Raw genomic sequence first — 16,707 nt, forward strand, 5'->3', positions numbered from 1 at the left:
ATGGGTTTTTAAAGCTGCTCACTGCTCTCCAGGACTCATAGTACTAATTCAGTTCCCATAGTCGACCTATGCAAACACCATGATATTAAAAATTCAATAACTTAAAATTTTTAGTGCTCATGGTCAAACCTAATATTTATCAGTATAGATGAAACCTGGATGTCAGCTTTTGTGCAGAGTAAAGGATATGAGCCGCTGCATTTTCTGGACCTGCATGTGTTTGAAACATGTGCTTTCAATTCCACACCAAGGAGTCAGGTGCTAATTTTAGTAATGAGAGTGTTCCAAACTCAAGACTGTTAAAGGACTGAAATTCCATCAATAAAACAATGTCTCTAAAAAAAATTTCACTTACAACTAGGATAAGCTCTCATAAAAGATTCTTTTTCCTACAACATAACTTACATTATTAACCAATCCTGGTCAGCCTAACCCATACATACTCTATTTTATGTTCACCCATTTTCAGGCTGGTTCCCATTTTTTTATACCATTAGTACCGTGTGTCCTCAAATACTCCTCCATGCTAAGTTCACACTGAGGAGGAAGTTCCTGAGTTGGACTTAGATGTAGTCTCCACTTAAATTTACTAGCTGGTAAATCTTTTGCATTGGGAAATGGCACGTTTTGGCATTTTGACACGAACTGAACAAAAAATATGCGAGGTGTCCTAAAATATTCATCTGAAAATATCTTTTGATGTGTGTGAGTGTGTGATTATGATTTTTATCATAGCTTTAACAATTTTTCAGTCACATAATAATGACAATGTATGATGTCTGCAGTGTGGCAGTTTATAGTGATGTCTAGCACTGGGGCATCATGCTGCAGACATGTAGCATGATGTCCCACCCAGTCACATTATCCTCACACTGGGCCGACCAGTCCTAACACTAACCTCTTAATGCTGAGCGTCTAGCGAGGCAGCTGTTAGTAATATTTTTTTAAATCTTTGGTATGACTCAGCCGGGGTTCAAACCCACGACCTCACGCTTCCGAGGCAGACGCTCTAACCACTATGCCACCAGAACAGTACAAAAAATATCTTGAACAATGCAATAAGAATTAAATTAAATAAAACAAATCAAAATTTGAATATCTGAGTTTCTGCCAAAATCTTTTTTTTCTTGCTCTCACCCTGCCAAAGACCGGACAATTTCAAATTTTATTCACAGACTCAAATGCCATAATGGACCAACTTGTATCTCTCTATTACTTATAACACTTCATAGAACATTCCACATTTAGCCTTAACCTCTTCTGATTACAGCAATAAAGTAATCAATAAACAGCTTAGTATTTTTAAGGCGATTACTCAACTACACATCACTGCACTGGACAACATTTCCAGTATACTCAGCAGATTGGTTCCCACAGGTTCCTATATTGTGGGTATCAAACACATGAAAATTCCAAATGGGGCAGGTTGGTGGTAAATATTTTTTTAACAATCTTCTATTTTTGACAATCATTAGATTTTGATAATAAAATGGTATTGCAGTAGATGGCCTATAAAAATGCTACTGATGTCCTACTGCCAGTAGAATCATATGTATAAATATTTACAATGACAAGCTTTCTTAATAAGAACAAATTACATAACTGTGCATAAAATATATGCAACATGACATGGTCGCTCTAGAATTGGCTCTACAATGCATAAATATCCTATACAATTCACAAACAAGCCACAGTTTAAATTACTGATTACCAATAGCTATTTTCGCTGGGCTATTTTAATATGATTGGTTTGGTTTGGTTTGGCATGGTTTTTTATGTTTTATGGCATATCATGTGTAGGTCATCCAGTGCTGAGGTAACTGAAGTAAAGTACCTTGCCCCAGGACATACAGTGCTGAGGTAATTGGAGTAAAGTACCTTGCCCAAGGACATACAGTGCTGAGGTAACTAGAGTAAAGTACCTTGCCCAAGGACATACAGTTACAGTAGCGGATACATGTAAATATTGAGTCACCACGATTCCTAATATGGTGGACATAGTATGGATAAATAATTTTCCTAATTACCCCAGACTGGACTTACAAAATATACATATTGACGATCAGTTCTAAACTGTAAATTTTAAGGTCTTCACATAATTTCCTGTGCTACTGTTTGAGACTTTAAAAAATACAACAGAGATAAGGAAAAGAAAGAAAACAGAAAACAGTTGTTGGTACCAAACTTGTATCTAAAACACCCTTATTTGCAAATAACAATTATATTATCTGCAAAAACATTCTGAAGTTATCTAAAACAAATAAATGCAATGTCTTGATCAAATCCTGTTTCTCAAACTTTTATCTTACATGAAAGTGTGCACACAAGTTGACAAGTTTGGTGACATGTTTAAGATCATGTGAGCTGTTAAAAATAATTGCTTTTTTCATGCTATCTTGACAGATTAAGCAACATAAAAAAGGAATCCCAGAAATCAGAAAGAGGTGCAAAAGGGAAATTTGTTATGGGGGGGGGGGGGTAGCAAGAAAACAAAACTGATCAACATAATTCAGAAGAAAGCAACAGTCATTCAATAAACCTGTTTAACCAGTTTGACAATATTATGTCATGTGACAAATGGTGCATTGAAGGATGGGAGACTCAAAGGACATTGACACAGAAAACTTGGGTAGTGAAGTGCCCTGAATTTCTTTACCAATATACTTTTCAATGCCTAATCCCATGACACATCCGATACCCCACTTGAGCACATCATCAAATCAACACTCATCTACCTATTAAAAGCATTTGACCCACATCTACTTAAAACACTGTAAAGTGACTAAAAATCAGCAATTTGCAGCAAAAGTATCTCTTCCAATACACGCACTTCTATTTCAAATGACATATTGTTGTCTAACATATTATAGCTACCATAGTGATGATAATGAGGTTAAACATTTGGAAATTTGTGTTCTAACTGATCTTGTATAATACCATGGAGACATGACATACTGTAGCACATGAGTATATCTTGCCTGCAATGTTCCTGATGATTGATCTTGTCATTGAATAAAAAAAGTACATATAGATTTATAAGATTTTTAAGTGACCAAGTTCCATGACCATCATATTAAGGCAAAACAAAACAAATATGTGTTGTTTTTGTGACAGTGAAGATCAATAAAACAGAGAGGTCAGTACAAACTCTTTATTTTTTAATTTTGGTCTAGATAGATTTTAATGACGAATAAACAAGAAAATAAGTACCAATCGCATCCTGAATTTACCTTTGATCACAGCTACATACCCTTGTTAATTTTTTCTCCTTTAATTCTTTTTCTTTTCACCAATTATTTTTCCAATAAAAAAAATGTAGGGTTAACCGGAAAAAATAGGGTCAGTTTGGTAACTAGAACCACACAAATTGTTTCATTCTGTGATTAATGTCATGAAATACTTTATTAAATTTCTTTGTTCTTTTCCATAATGTACCATGCACAAAACACCTGAAGATAATGGCAAAGAATATTAGGCACTTCCAGTATTAATTTTCAAACTGCTTGGGGTATAGATTTAACATATTTCATTCTTCATATTTGTTACCTTAAGTGCACACCCAGGGTGACAGCACCACTTACAGTCCGCAGTCTGCTTACAGATGCCATTCTTATATACAAAGTTGGTCTTCTTTCCTATGTCCTTCATGACTGTGATCTTGATCAAATCTATTATTCAGAACCAACTGTAACTGATGGGCAAAATTTCAATTCCATTTTAGAGAGTACACACTGTTAATACAATATCCATTCAGAAAAAGCTGCAGTAAAATAAATTTCAAGGTTGCCATCATCATTTTAGCCATGGCAGTGTAGGGGAACCATACATTTATGGAAAATATCACCTATCTCTCTGTAAGAAGGGGTCATATAGTTATAGTAAAATGTAGATGTGATTACCATCAAAATATTGATCTGGACAATGACTTCAACAAATACCATATCTCAATCAACCATTAAAAGTGCTAATAATATCTGGGAGATAGTCACAGCAACACTTTCATATGGTGGCCATATTTCGAAGCCATATCTGCACAATTTTTATCCATAGCAGACCAAATAAATCATAATACATATTGCATGAAGTGATTTAGTGAAAACTCAGTGTTGATCATTAGACATTCATAACTAGTAGCAATAAAAAGATTTTCAAGACTGCAAATATAACAGCTGTATATTGGACACCAGATTTGAGCACCATTTTTATTCTGCATGATCAACATGTCATGTCTTGTTATGAGTACTTTATGTCAATAGGACCAGCTGCTCAGGATAAGTTGCAATATTGGTAATTAGTTTTCTTTAAGACTGCCACTGGGGCCCCCAGTGGTCTAAATTGCTCACTGTTCCTGATCACTGCCATCTCACCTCTGTCTGCATGTGTTCAAGTCCAAGGTTCAGCTAGCATGAGTACGTGGGAAAGCCTGCCAGTAGCTTCTCGTGGGTCGGTGGTTCTTCCCTAGGTCTTCCAGGGTTCTTCCTCCACCAGTTATACTGACCGCCATGTATAGCCTACCGTGTTGAAAAATGGCGTTAAACCCTAGAAGAAGAACAACAACAAAGACTGCCACCAAAGCAGCCATGATGTAATCTAACCATTTCAATTAGGACCATCTGCAAGGCATAACTCTTGTACAATGAAAACAACATTTATATGACCATACATTCTGTGAAAGCAACATAAACAGATTTTTCCAGGCCATGTTGAGTGTGAGACTGGCACATTTTTTACTCAGGGTCATACATGTCATCCACAGAGGGATGAAGGCCCACTCCATGAACTCTTCTAGTCTTTGTCCAGGGAAGTTAAGAACTATGATATAATGAAATAGGTGCCCAAAGAGGTACAATATGTAAACCAAATGGGTGTGTAGAATGTGTCCCATAGAACAGTGTACAATGTGTAACTCATGGAGGAAGAGGAGGTGTTTCTCTCTACCCTCATTTGCACTTCAGTCTCAGACCCCAAATTTTTAATCTGACCCCCAGTTTTGATACCTAAGTTTTTTTAATAATCGGTCTGACCCCAGTTTTGACACAAAAGAAATTTTCTCAGTCTTGCACCCCTAGGGAATACATCCAGGGCATTATGAGCAATATATGATCCAAAGAGTGGCTGTGTTCAATGTTTCCCTCATACGTAAATACAATATGTGACCCACCAAAGAGTTTCATATACAGAAGATGGACATGATGAGGCATGTATAGTATGAGGTACATACAACATTTTGAGGCATGTACAGTATGAGGTACATACAATATGTTGAGGCATGTACAGTATGAGGTACATACAATATGTTGAGGCATGTACAGTATGAGGTACATACAACATGTTGAGGTTACAGATATGAAGAGCAACCAAAGGAAAATCTTGTATTTATTGATTCAAATACTAAGTGTCCCTTCAAAGAATGACACAATTTTTTGGAATATATATGTATAATTGTAGTACACATCTGAACAATGATCAATGCCAACTACTGACAGTGATAAATGCAGTCAGTCTAGACTAATATACTGTACATGTAACTTGAACCAGGTTTCTCACATCTGCTGAATAAATCATTAAAACGTTTCCAAGAGAACAGTGCAATGCATCCTACCTACAGTGACTTAGTGACATTGCTACAGGAAATCAAATATGATCAGGCTTGCATATGAAAAATAAAAGTAAATCACCATTGACTAATGTTATAATTAACCAGATTTATTCAACTGATTTATAATTTCCTCTGCATTCTTGCACACTTTTCTGGGTGGAAAAACCCTGACCATGACAAGAATTTGCCCTCCTAATAGGGTGCACCATAAGATTCAAGAGACTGCTCCATGTTCACCTTGCACATTGCATAGTTGACTTTGTCACATTGGTGGAACACTGATGATCTCACAACTGGCTAGTATTATAGAAGACTAACTGCTGGATGGTATCCACTTGACTCTTTTTTTTGAGGTACAATAATAGGATCCATGGAAAAAAAGCCTTTGCATTGTCTATTCTATTGGAAAAGAGATGATGCTGTTCATCCCTCATGAAAGAATGCTAAACTCTCTACCTCCCTAGTGGAGGGTGCAACTCATTCTCCACCCACTTATTACCTCCCATAAGAGGGCCCAACCAACCCTAAAAGTACTCCAAGAGATTATGGTAATTCTTTCACATTAGATCCAAGGCACTTGGAGCAAGAAAACTAAAAAAATTCTGATGAAGGCGAGGAACTCTCTTCCATCATTTATGTACGACTAAGTTGATGAGGTCCCATACCTTGTCTGAGCAAAGTTAGACATGTGGGATGGGTATCCCTTGCATTTTTCCTGTAGCCACACCCACCGAATCCCTACACAGACATTGCTGCAAAAAGGATGCAATAAAGGAGATTTATTACAAATCTTCTATAAAAGTACTGAAAATGTATGTGTTGTCTCAGAGAATTAAAACAACCACTAATATTTTAAATGCAAAAAGGATGAAATCCCAGGCTGAGTATGAACAGTGTTTGATAACTAAACACATAACATAATGGGAAAACTAATGTGCAACCTGCACAAATCACAATAAAATCTCAAATACAATGATTCATTACTGCAATAAAATAGCAAAGAGAATCAATATGAGTCTCCAGACCAAATTTACTTAAGGCATTACAAATTTATGTCAACTAACCTTATTTGAGAATTGGCAATAACTAAATTAGCAACCCCAGGTTGGTAATATTGCTAATAAAAAGGATAATAATACAGAATTGTATTTAATACTGATCATGAGATTGATTGTTTGATAACACAACACACAACATACAGGAAAAAACTAGAGTGTGACCTGCTTCTCCAAGATAAAAATAGCATGAAATGAAAATGTGAAATGTGATGATAATTACTGTGATTAAAACAATAAATAGAATCATTACAAGTCCAAAGACTAAATTCTGCAAGGATAGGGGTATTTATTAAGTACCGTAACCTAAGGTAAAAGTAAATTCTCAACAATAATAGTTACACTCAAAACATTTTTGTGGCAAGAACCCAAATGTAAGACATACCAAACATAATCAGAAAAATGCAAATAGCTCTCTTGAGAGCTCAATTCAAATGAAAACATTCCTGATTGATAGTAATTTCATGCGATAAAATTGATGCATATAATGAGATAACTCAAACTGCAATGTAAAACAAAATGTGAAAACAACTTCTCTATGAAGTAAAATTTAAACAGCTTGTAATGGCTGCAACCAGAAAGTACTTAGAGCTTTGCACATGGGCAAAGTATCTGAAAGTCACAAAACTTGGCATGCATGTCATATATATTCCACCGCTTCATTGGCCTAGTGGTTAGAGTGTCTCCCTCTGATGCAGGAGATTGTGGGTTTGATCCCTGAGGCTGAGTCATACCAAAGACTTACAAAAATGGTACTAACAGCTACCTCGCTTGGCGCTCAGCATTAAGAGGTTAGTGTTAGGACTGGTCAGCCTGGTGTCATGATAATGTGATTGGGTGGGACATCATGCTACATGTGTGCGGCATGATGCCCCAGTGCTAAACATCACTATAAACTGCCACACTGCAGATATCGTAACGATATGACTGAAAAATTCTTAAAGCTATGTTAAAAATCAAAATCACACACACTCTTATATTCCACATCTTGTTAGTGCATGTCAAAAAATTGGTAACAATTCTCCAGATGTGCTGGCCTGGAGACAAAATCTTCTGTTTTTATGCTCAGTGTAATTTCATGAAATGTCATGTGATTTTACTGCATTTCCTTTTTTAAAAAGGGCTTAAATACCTGGCAAAACTATGTTTTTCCATAACACGTCAGTGAGTCGATGATGAATACTTTTATTATAAGCATAAATGAATACATATCTAGGAATGTACCTGCTCCTCAGTGATGATCAGATTTTCAGCTAAAGCTAACAAAAACCAAAAATGAATAGCACTGTTATACATTAAGCAAAACACTGCTGGGGTAAAGAAACTTTTAAACTTCATGGTTGTCATTTGACAACTAGATTTTCAAAGACTGAATACCCAGCCAATTTTGTAGTAACCCAGTAAATCATATATGGAGAAAGAATATTATTACACAGGTTAGAGAATTATTTTGTTCATCCCCTATTGATATTCAAATCCCAGTCCATGGATTACAACAATTTTACACAACAAAGCTTTCACCCTCTTGATGAAGTGCACATCCTCATGCGAGTGTATTATTGTTCAATATATAATTTCGCTTCAGAGTTTGGTATATACATGTACAACTAACGAATATGCAAAGACCATTTTTCTTCATTCAGCACACTGTAAACTGTTTCATAAGACTTGTAATGCTAGGGTAAGCAGAGTGTTTCTTAAAATAGCCAACCTGAGATTTTGGTATTAATAAAGCACTGTTTTCACATATCAGTTTTGTATCATGTTTCAAAAGACAATAATGGTATATCGGGGTAAGCAAATGGTTTATTAAAATACTTAAGTCTAAACTTTGGTTATGAATAAATTATTGTTTTCACTCCATGGAATGGTTTCTGTGCTAACATTCCTTACAAACTTGAAAACACTAAAATACGCTGGTGCTAAATTATTTAACACATTAACCCCATGCGACGACTTAATGGGGCAGGAGGTAGTACTGCCGAGCTATGTAGCATCATGGTCATGCATGATACACTAAAGTGGGTCATATTATAAAAAGGTAGACAGATGTAGCTCTACAATGATAAAAAATAATCTGGAATATCTAGATACACTACAAAATACAGATAAAAAACCTCATTTTTGGACCAGACTTTTTTCTACCCAAAATTTGCCCGTGGTTGGAATCCGATTTTGTGTCTGGATTTTAGACTTTTTGGTCTCAGATCTAAGGCAAACTGGTTTGAACTGCAGACAGATGAGCCTTTGCAAAAAGTAGGACAAGATGGGCATTTGGAATAAAGAGTGGTCTCCATATAAAAATAAACGGAGCATTTAGCCAAAAAAACCAAACAACTCCAACTTTTACCCTTTTGCTCATCCGCAAGTCAAATAGCCAATGAAAAACAATGTTTCTAACACAACTAGGCAGTATGTTATTGAAAGATCACCAGGGATTTGGGTGTTTTCGAGTCTATTCAGAAATAGCTTTCAAAATGTGTTTCCTACTCGATTTTCAGGCGAAAATGACAAAAAGCTCCAGGGGTTAATGTGACCTTTGCAGTAAGACAGTTTTTCTCTGTTACCTGTATGTGATCCCTAATTAGCATCCATTTATGGGTTAATGTGACCTTTGCAGTAAGACAGTTTTTCTCTGTTACCTGTATGTGATCCCTAATTAGCATCCATTTATGGGTTAATGTGACCTTTGCAGTAAGACAGTTTTTCTCTGTTACCTGTATGTGATCCCTAATTAGCATCCATTTATGGGTGTTGAAAAGATATTATGTCCATGCTAAAATACCTTTAACAGTTAAAATTATTTTGGCTGGGTTTTTTTCTCCAAGTTGTTCGTTCAATTACCTTTAGGAAGAAATATTGGGCTTTCCCCACATGGGGCTCTCCAGTTAAGTCAATAAAGAAATAATATCAAAACAAGGACCATTTCTAAACCTGTAATGAAATTCCTAATTAATGTCTAATTTCTGCTTATCAACTGAAGATAAGAACTGACAAGTATTATGTCTTATAATTGTACTAAACTGTCATGTTGAACAGGACACTTGTCATATACACCCACTTTTTATGAGCTGTTTATTTTAAAATAAAAATTACACTCTCAACAATATATGCTCAATTATAATATTACATTATGATACAGCTGGTCAGGATCGTTGTTGTTAGCAATTTGACTCAACCTACAAGTGAATATATATGGTTATAAATACATATTGTGAATGGTGTTTTGTATGTAAATAATCTGGAAACGAAAGGTTTTAAAGAATTACCGTTATACAACCTCCAGCACATATAAATAGAGTTTTCTTTCTTTCTTTAGGATCCTGATGTACAGTCATAGAGAGCAAATCAATAATGCAATGAATGGAACAAAATGAGGGTGGCAAATGCATTCTTAAAAAGTCTGTCTTTATGCTTATAACTCATGGCCTAAGACAGGACCAATTAAACATTTATGCATTAAACAATCATGCTCCTATACCCACAGGCATATGCATTACCCAAAGATTATGTCAGAGACCAAAATATTACCCTTTCAGCAAGCTAGACAAGCCATGGAGGTGTTATAATCACTTTGATCCTGGGCATAGGTTACATTCATGTAGACCAGAGGTTCCAAACCATGGCCCGTGGGCAACTTGTGGCCTGTCAGCTCTCAGAAAGTGGCCCACGAGGCCTCGATATTTACTATACTGTATTTTAATAATTTCAAAAATTTGTTGATTTTCAAATAAATAATAACTAGACGAAAGTTGCAATAATGCGCGATCTACAGTATTCTAGAGTCTAGAATGTTATTTCTAAGAAGTCTGTCATTTTGGTCTAGCACACGGAGCTCCGTCAGCATTCGATAATTCAATCTGCGCATGGTTGTTGTGCTTGGATATAATTATCGAAAGCGCCCGTTGAGTTAGCTTACAAAACGTTTGGAAATTCCCTTTTCCCACCACTGTCGACCAATCAGAGTGTGCAAGACACCATGATGTCATCTTTTACAACTGTTTAGTAGTCTGCAGTTTGGTGTTGAAATTAGATTTTTCAAATAAAAATTTACCGTTAAAGCCTATAAGCATGAACGTGGATAATGCAGAATCAAACAATGCTAATAAGCGAAAATGTGAGGACGTTGCTTGTTGTGAATTCATCGCAGATTGGATGGAGAAATTTATGTTTGTGCCTAGTCATAGTGGTAAACTGGTTTACTTAATCTGCGGAATTTGTGTTTCTGTTACAAAAAATACAATCTGGAACGACACTAGTCGACCACACATTCAGACATAAATACTCAATATCCAGTCGGTTCGGAGTTCAGAAAAGATTTCAAAGCTAAGAAAGAAGGTTCTCTGACCAGTCAGCAGTCATTTTTCACCAAGGCTAAAGAACAGAGCAAGAGTGCTGTTGTTGCGTCGTGCGAAGTCGCTCTTCTATTGGCTCGCAAAAAGCTGTTCACTGATGCGAAAGAAATCATAAATCCTTCGCTTAAAATTGCTGCTAGAATGCTTGGCGAAAAAAGTGTCAGGCAAAATTTGATCAGATTCCTTTGTCTAATAATACTATGGCTAGGCGAGTTGAAGAGCTCGCCAGTGATGTTCATCGTCAAGTAGCAACAATGTCAAAATTCAATGGCAATGGATGAATCCACTGACATTTCCGACACAGCTCAGGTCACAGTTTTTGTTCAAGCAATAAACGATAATTTTGAAGTCATTGAAGAACTTCTAGGACTTGAATCGATGCATGCGACTACTAAAGGAATTGATCTATTTGAAACTCTGAAGTTGTGTGTAGAGAAAAACATCACAGAATGGACAAAATTGGATAGTGTATGCACTGATGGTGCTCTGGCTTTGACGGGTAAAAAATCTGGATGTCTGGCATTATTGGAACAGTTTCTTGACTGCACTTAAAATATCATTGTATCATTCACTCAGGAAGCACTGTGTAGAAAGATATTAAATCTGAAACATATCATGGATGTTATTCTGAGATGTGTAAACAAAATTTGAAGCAAGGCGCTGAACAGGTGTGAGTTCAGAGTTTCTATCAGACCTGAACGAGGAATACGGTGAGCTACTGATACACTACGAAGTCAGATGGCTGTCTAAAGGGAAAGTACTGTCACGTTTCTGGGCACTGAAAAATAGATGAATTGCCTACAGAACGGCAATGTCTGCAGAATGATGACTGGCTTAATAACCTGGCATTTTTGGTGGACATCATGTCTCATTTAAACTCTTTAAATGCGAGGCTTCAGGGAAAAGACAAACTGTTCATAAATTTGTGTGATTACATTTCTGCATTTAAAATGAAACTGCACCAAGATTTTCAAGAGGGATGCCATATTGTCAATACATGTATTCATATTGGCACAACTTATATTTAGCATGAGCTTGTCATCATAAGAAGTCTTTTTGGTGTTGATATTACCAACCATCTAGGATTAGTGATAACATGATTTTCATGATGGCCACTGTTGCAGTCATAACAGAAGTTTGATAAGCACCATTTTCATTTATGACCAATTTAGAAATTAAAAGTCTTTCAGCGAAAATCCAATGATGATATGACCATTTATACAGGAGAAATGAAAAAATATTCAAGATTGCCACTGCCACTGTGGCAGGCGTATTGAATGTCTGAATTCACCATTAAGACCAAGCAGACATCATAAAAGTCATTCATAAAACCCAATGCTAATATGACAATCCATTCACAGGAAGTAGTGATAACAATATTTTCAATATATTAGATTTAAAACATTTTAATTTTGTTCAATCATAATTATTTTCATAAAAACCCATTTTTATACGACCATTCAGGAGGACTAGCAATAACAATATTTTCAAGTAAACTGATGTGGTGGCATAATGAATATCAGATTGGCACCATTTTCATTTAGGATAATTGTCAGAAGTCTTCTGGTGAAAATCCAGTGTCAGTATGACTTTCCAAAAACAAGATTTTCAAGATGGCCACTATGATGGCCATACTAGACCTCTGATCATGAACAACTAGACCATGGATCGAATGGACTTTCAAACTGTGTTTGCAAGAGCTTTGCATTGCCTGCTTGACCATAATATGATACATGTGATAAAGTTAGCTGGTACATGATATTTATACCATACACATAATGATAAGAATCATAATTTGTCTATTTATCGTTCAATGTAATGCCTATATCACTCTGTTTATTCCGCATATGGTTGTGTTATTAACTATACAATGTCTTTGTAATTATTTTACCTCTGAAACATGAAATATTTCCTGACAGGAGCTTTAAAAAACTCAGGAATTTTAGATTTCTTCCCTGATTTTTCTTAGAAAAGCACTATGAGATCAGATTTTTTTCAGTGAATTTAAATCTAAAAACTGTCTTTCTGAATTTGTATTAAAAATGCAAATTTTGAAATGAGTTTGATTTATCATTTTATATAGCTGTATCCAATTAAAATGTGATTCTGTTACTTCATCAACGCTAGCATTTTCCTTGCTGACTAGGAGAAATGGTGGATAACAAATGTCTGATAGATTAGGAAAAGAAAAATGTCAAAATTTTTTATATTTGTATCGAAAAGATAAAAGCACTTCATTTTTCCTTATTTTTCATCCTTAATCCATGAAGATCACAACACATCAAATTCAAGTGATACCCTCACACTCATAATGCATGTAGTATGTATTGGGACATTTCTGCAGTAGTACCGATAAAGTCACAGTGGAATTTTAGATACATATGCATTGCATTGCTGAGAAAAATATTACATCTTTACACATGTGTGGCTTAGTTACAAACAGAAAATTAAACAATTTTTTTACACATGACATTAAAAAGAACATATTTTTTTCATTTGACTGTGCATGGATGCATTAGTTTATGGTACCACACCTACAACACTTTATTTGTAAATATTATTATGGCATACATTTCAATATGTATTAAGATATACAAACCTGCATTAAACAGTGATTTCTCGGAATTTAGAAAAATGTCCTCCAAAGACAGGTGACTGCTTAATGGATGTTTATTTCAGCAGGAAAGTGGAATACAGGTTCTTTAAAAATGTAGCAGTTTAAGACAGGCATTAGTCTAATACCAGTAGTCTTTAAGAAATATTTCACTGTACATGAGCTGACTGTACATGTGCTGTCAATTGTGAAACTTGATCTACTCTAAAATAAATGAAAAACTTCCACAAGGAACAAACTTTGTGGAACCAAATGATTTAAAAGAAAAACTTGTTGAACTGTGGTGACAAGATGAATATGAAATCACTTTTCAGTAACTCCTGATTAACATCAACATCTAATCACAAAAATCCATTAAGTGGTTTTTATATCAAAGGTTAATCATGGTCTTACAATTAATTAACACCACTATTTCAATTAATCTGTCAAAATACTTCTCCCACACTATTCAAATTTAATTTCACAAAGCTGCCACTTTTTAGATTATGACAAAAATTTCAGGCAATTTATTTCATATTGTTGATCAAGACATTTATAGAATCAGCAAATATCTTGGTTTTAATATGTGCGGGCTGGACCTTTTAGGTAAAATTTAGGTAGTCTCCTCTCCGCTTTGCTGCAGTCTTTTTTACAGTATTTTTCTGTTACCAAAAGGAAAGCTTTTTAATCCTGATAATTGGCACATAATAAAATTAAAGCAAAACTTCCTATCAGGTCTGCTTTTTACAGGTAATTACTTTTCTCTATACAAATTGTCTTTTCTTTTTCGTTGTTTTTCTTGGTGTTCTCCCAGGTTCTTCTTCTACCAGTTATTCTCGCTGCCAAGCATAGTCTATCATGTGCTGAAAATGGCGTTAAACCAACAAAAGCAAACATGATTTCTGGCAGCAGAAATATAGTAGCATTCATCTTTAAAGATTATAGCTTAACTTTGATAATCAAAAACAGACACATGCATTATTTTCATACAGTTTAAGTACTTTAAACAGAATAATGGTTTTATAGAAAAAGAACCATGACTAGTATTAATGTTGCAAAGATAGATACTTCCAAACACTGTTTTACTGAAAATGATATATAAACAAATCAAAGACAATAAGTAAAACAACAGGACTAATGTCAGAATTCTCAACCATGTGCTAGTCAAAACCTCTGACCTACTGGACACATCTGGCAAAAGAAAGATGTTTAAGGCTTTTATACATTTATACCTTTTCAGTGACCGCTCTGGTGGCTTAGTGGTTAGAGCATCCACCCTGGATACAGGTGGTCATGGGTTCGAGCCCCAGCCGAGTCATACCAAGATTTCTAAAACTGGTACTAACAGCCATTGTTTCCCTTTACCCTCATTTGCGCTTCAGAGACCCCCAAATTTTTAATTTGACCCCCAGTTCTGATACCAAAGTTTGTTTTTTACTTGGTCTGAACCCCTAGTTTTGACACCAAGGAGATTTTGGACTCTCAGTCTTGCACTCCTAGGCTCTCAGGTTAGTGTTAGGACTGGTCAGCCTGGTGTCAGGATAACGTGACTGGGTGGGACATCATGATACATGTCAGTGGCATAATGCCCAGTGCTAGACGTCACTTTAAACTGCTACACTGCAGACATCATAGTGGTATGACTGGAAAATTATTAAAGCTACATTAAAAGTCTAAATCACACACCCTTTTAATGACATCTTTTGAGCTCTGGCAATGTCCAATTTTATGTATTTTATTACTGTTATGAGGAAATCTTTTCAATTGTAACACCTGCAGTATCCAGTTCAGGCATTATCATAAATTTGCACATGAGACCCAAATTCAACTTTGTAGTACCACTTTTCTGAGAAATTCAACATTCTTCTTTCAAGTATTTTCATTTGTTGTAACCATTATTTTCAGCTCCCTGTTCAAGCATTTCAATATCTGAGACTGTTCTCTCTAATCAAATTCAAAAATTAAAATTGCCTTAATATGCAGATGGTTATGGTTCATGACAGTCACTGTCATTTGATACAGCCATTTAACTCTTTCCAAACCAGTGACATGTATATCTGCTGCATATGTGTGCCTTGACATGCAGTGACAGATAAAGCCACTTGTTATTAATTACTACTAACCACTACAGTGGACATCTGAAGGTTATGCACACTAGACCTTCGTGATGGATAGATCTGCTCTTTGTAACTCTTACAGATCATCTCATTCTTCAATAATCTGTAGTAAATGGGCATTTAACCAACAGATTTAACAAATAATGGTTCTTGCTGTGAATGATGTCATGTTAATCTGGTTATTAATAGGTGTTTCTCTCTTTTGTCCCACATGATAGTTATTATATGAGTTGTTGTTGATAATGGTGACAATGTCTTCTGCTAGTGATTTGGAATTGAAGGATTGTCTTTTACTTTTCATAAAATGCACAATATTGAATCAGAGAATGTTGCCAGTGTCAAAACTTGAGATAGAATCAGACAATAAGAGAATGTTGCCAAGTGTCAAAACTATAGATAGAATCAGACAATTAGAGAATGTTGCCAGTGTCAAAACTTGAGATAGAATCAGACAATAAGACAGCACACTACAGACAAGCACTGGTCCAACTTTCATTTCTAATGAAGGGGGAAAATGTATTTCTTCTGTAAAATTAAATATTTTCACTTGGCATTAAAGGAGATCTTTTACCTGTCTTGAACTCTTACAGATGATCTTACACAGCAAAATATATGAAAATAAGGCGAGATTCTCTCAGGCAACCCACAACATTAGTAGAGATGCTTATATTTCTAGAGGTCAGCTGCTAGTTATTTTAGTATTAACTGATCTAGCTGCTGCTTTCTTGATCCTGAAATTTAGAGATGCATCCACCCACATATAAAACAGACCATACCCAAACCTCAATCACTGAGAGGGTTTTGCCACAAAAATGACCAGGTGAAGCATAACTCTGTGAAAGTAAATTATGGCAGCCAAAATTTAGTGCCACTGAATTTAAAAGTTCAAATTCTAAATTAGAAAGCAAAAATTATTCCTTCACAATGTTGCACTGTATCTCTGACCGGGCACACTATTCGCCATGTACCTAACGTTAGGTAAATACAT

At 35.5% G+C, this 16,707-nt stretch overlaps 1 protein-coding gene across 1 annotated transcript in view; it reads right to left on the reverse strand.

Annotated features, from left to right (window-relative positions):
- Positions 1 to 16,707, reverse strand: part of LOC149783078 (transmembrane and coiled-coil domains protein 1-like) — a 168,031-nt gene that overhangs the window by 150,355 nt on the left and 969 nt on the right. The gene's annotated exons all lie outside the window — the stretch shown is intronic.

This window comes from Sinohyriopsis cumingii, chromosome 14 (assembly GCF_028554795.1).
Source record: "Sinohyriopsis cumingii isolate HCF-2022 chromosome 14, ASM2855479v2, whole genome shotgun sequence".
In the NCBI taxonomy this organism is placed as follows: domain Eukaryota; kingdom Metazoa; phylum Mollusca; class Bivalvia; order Unionida; family Unionidae; genus Sinohyriopsis; species Sinohyriopsis cumingii.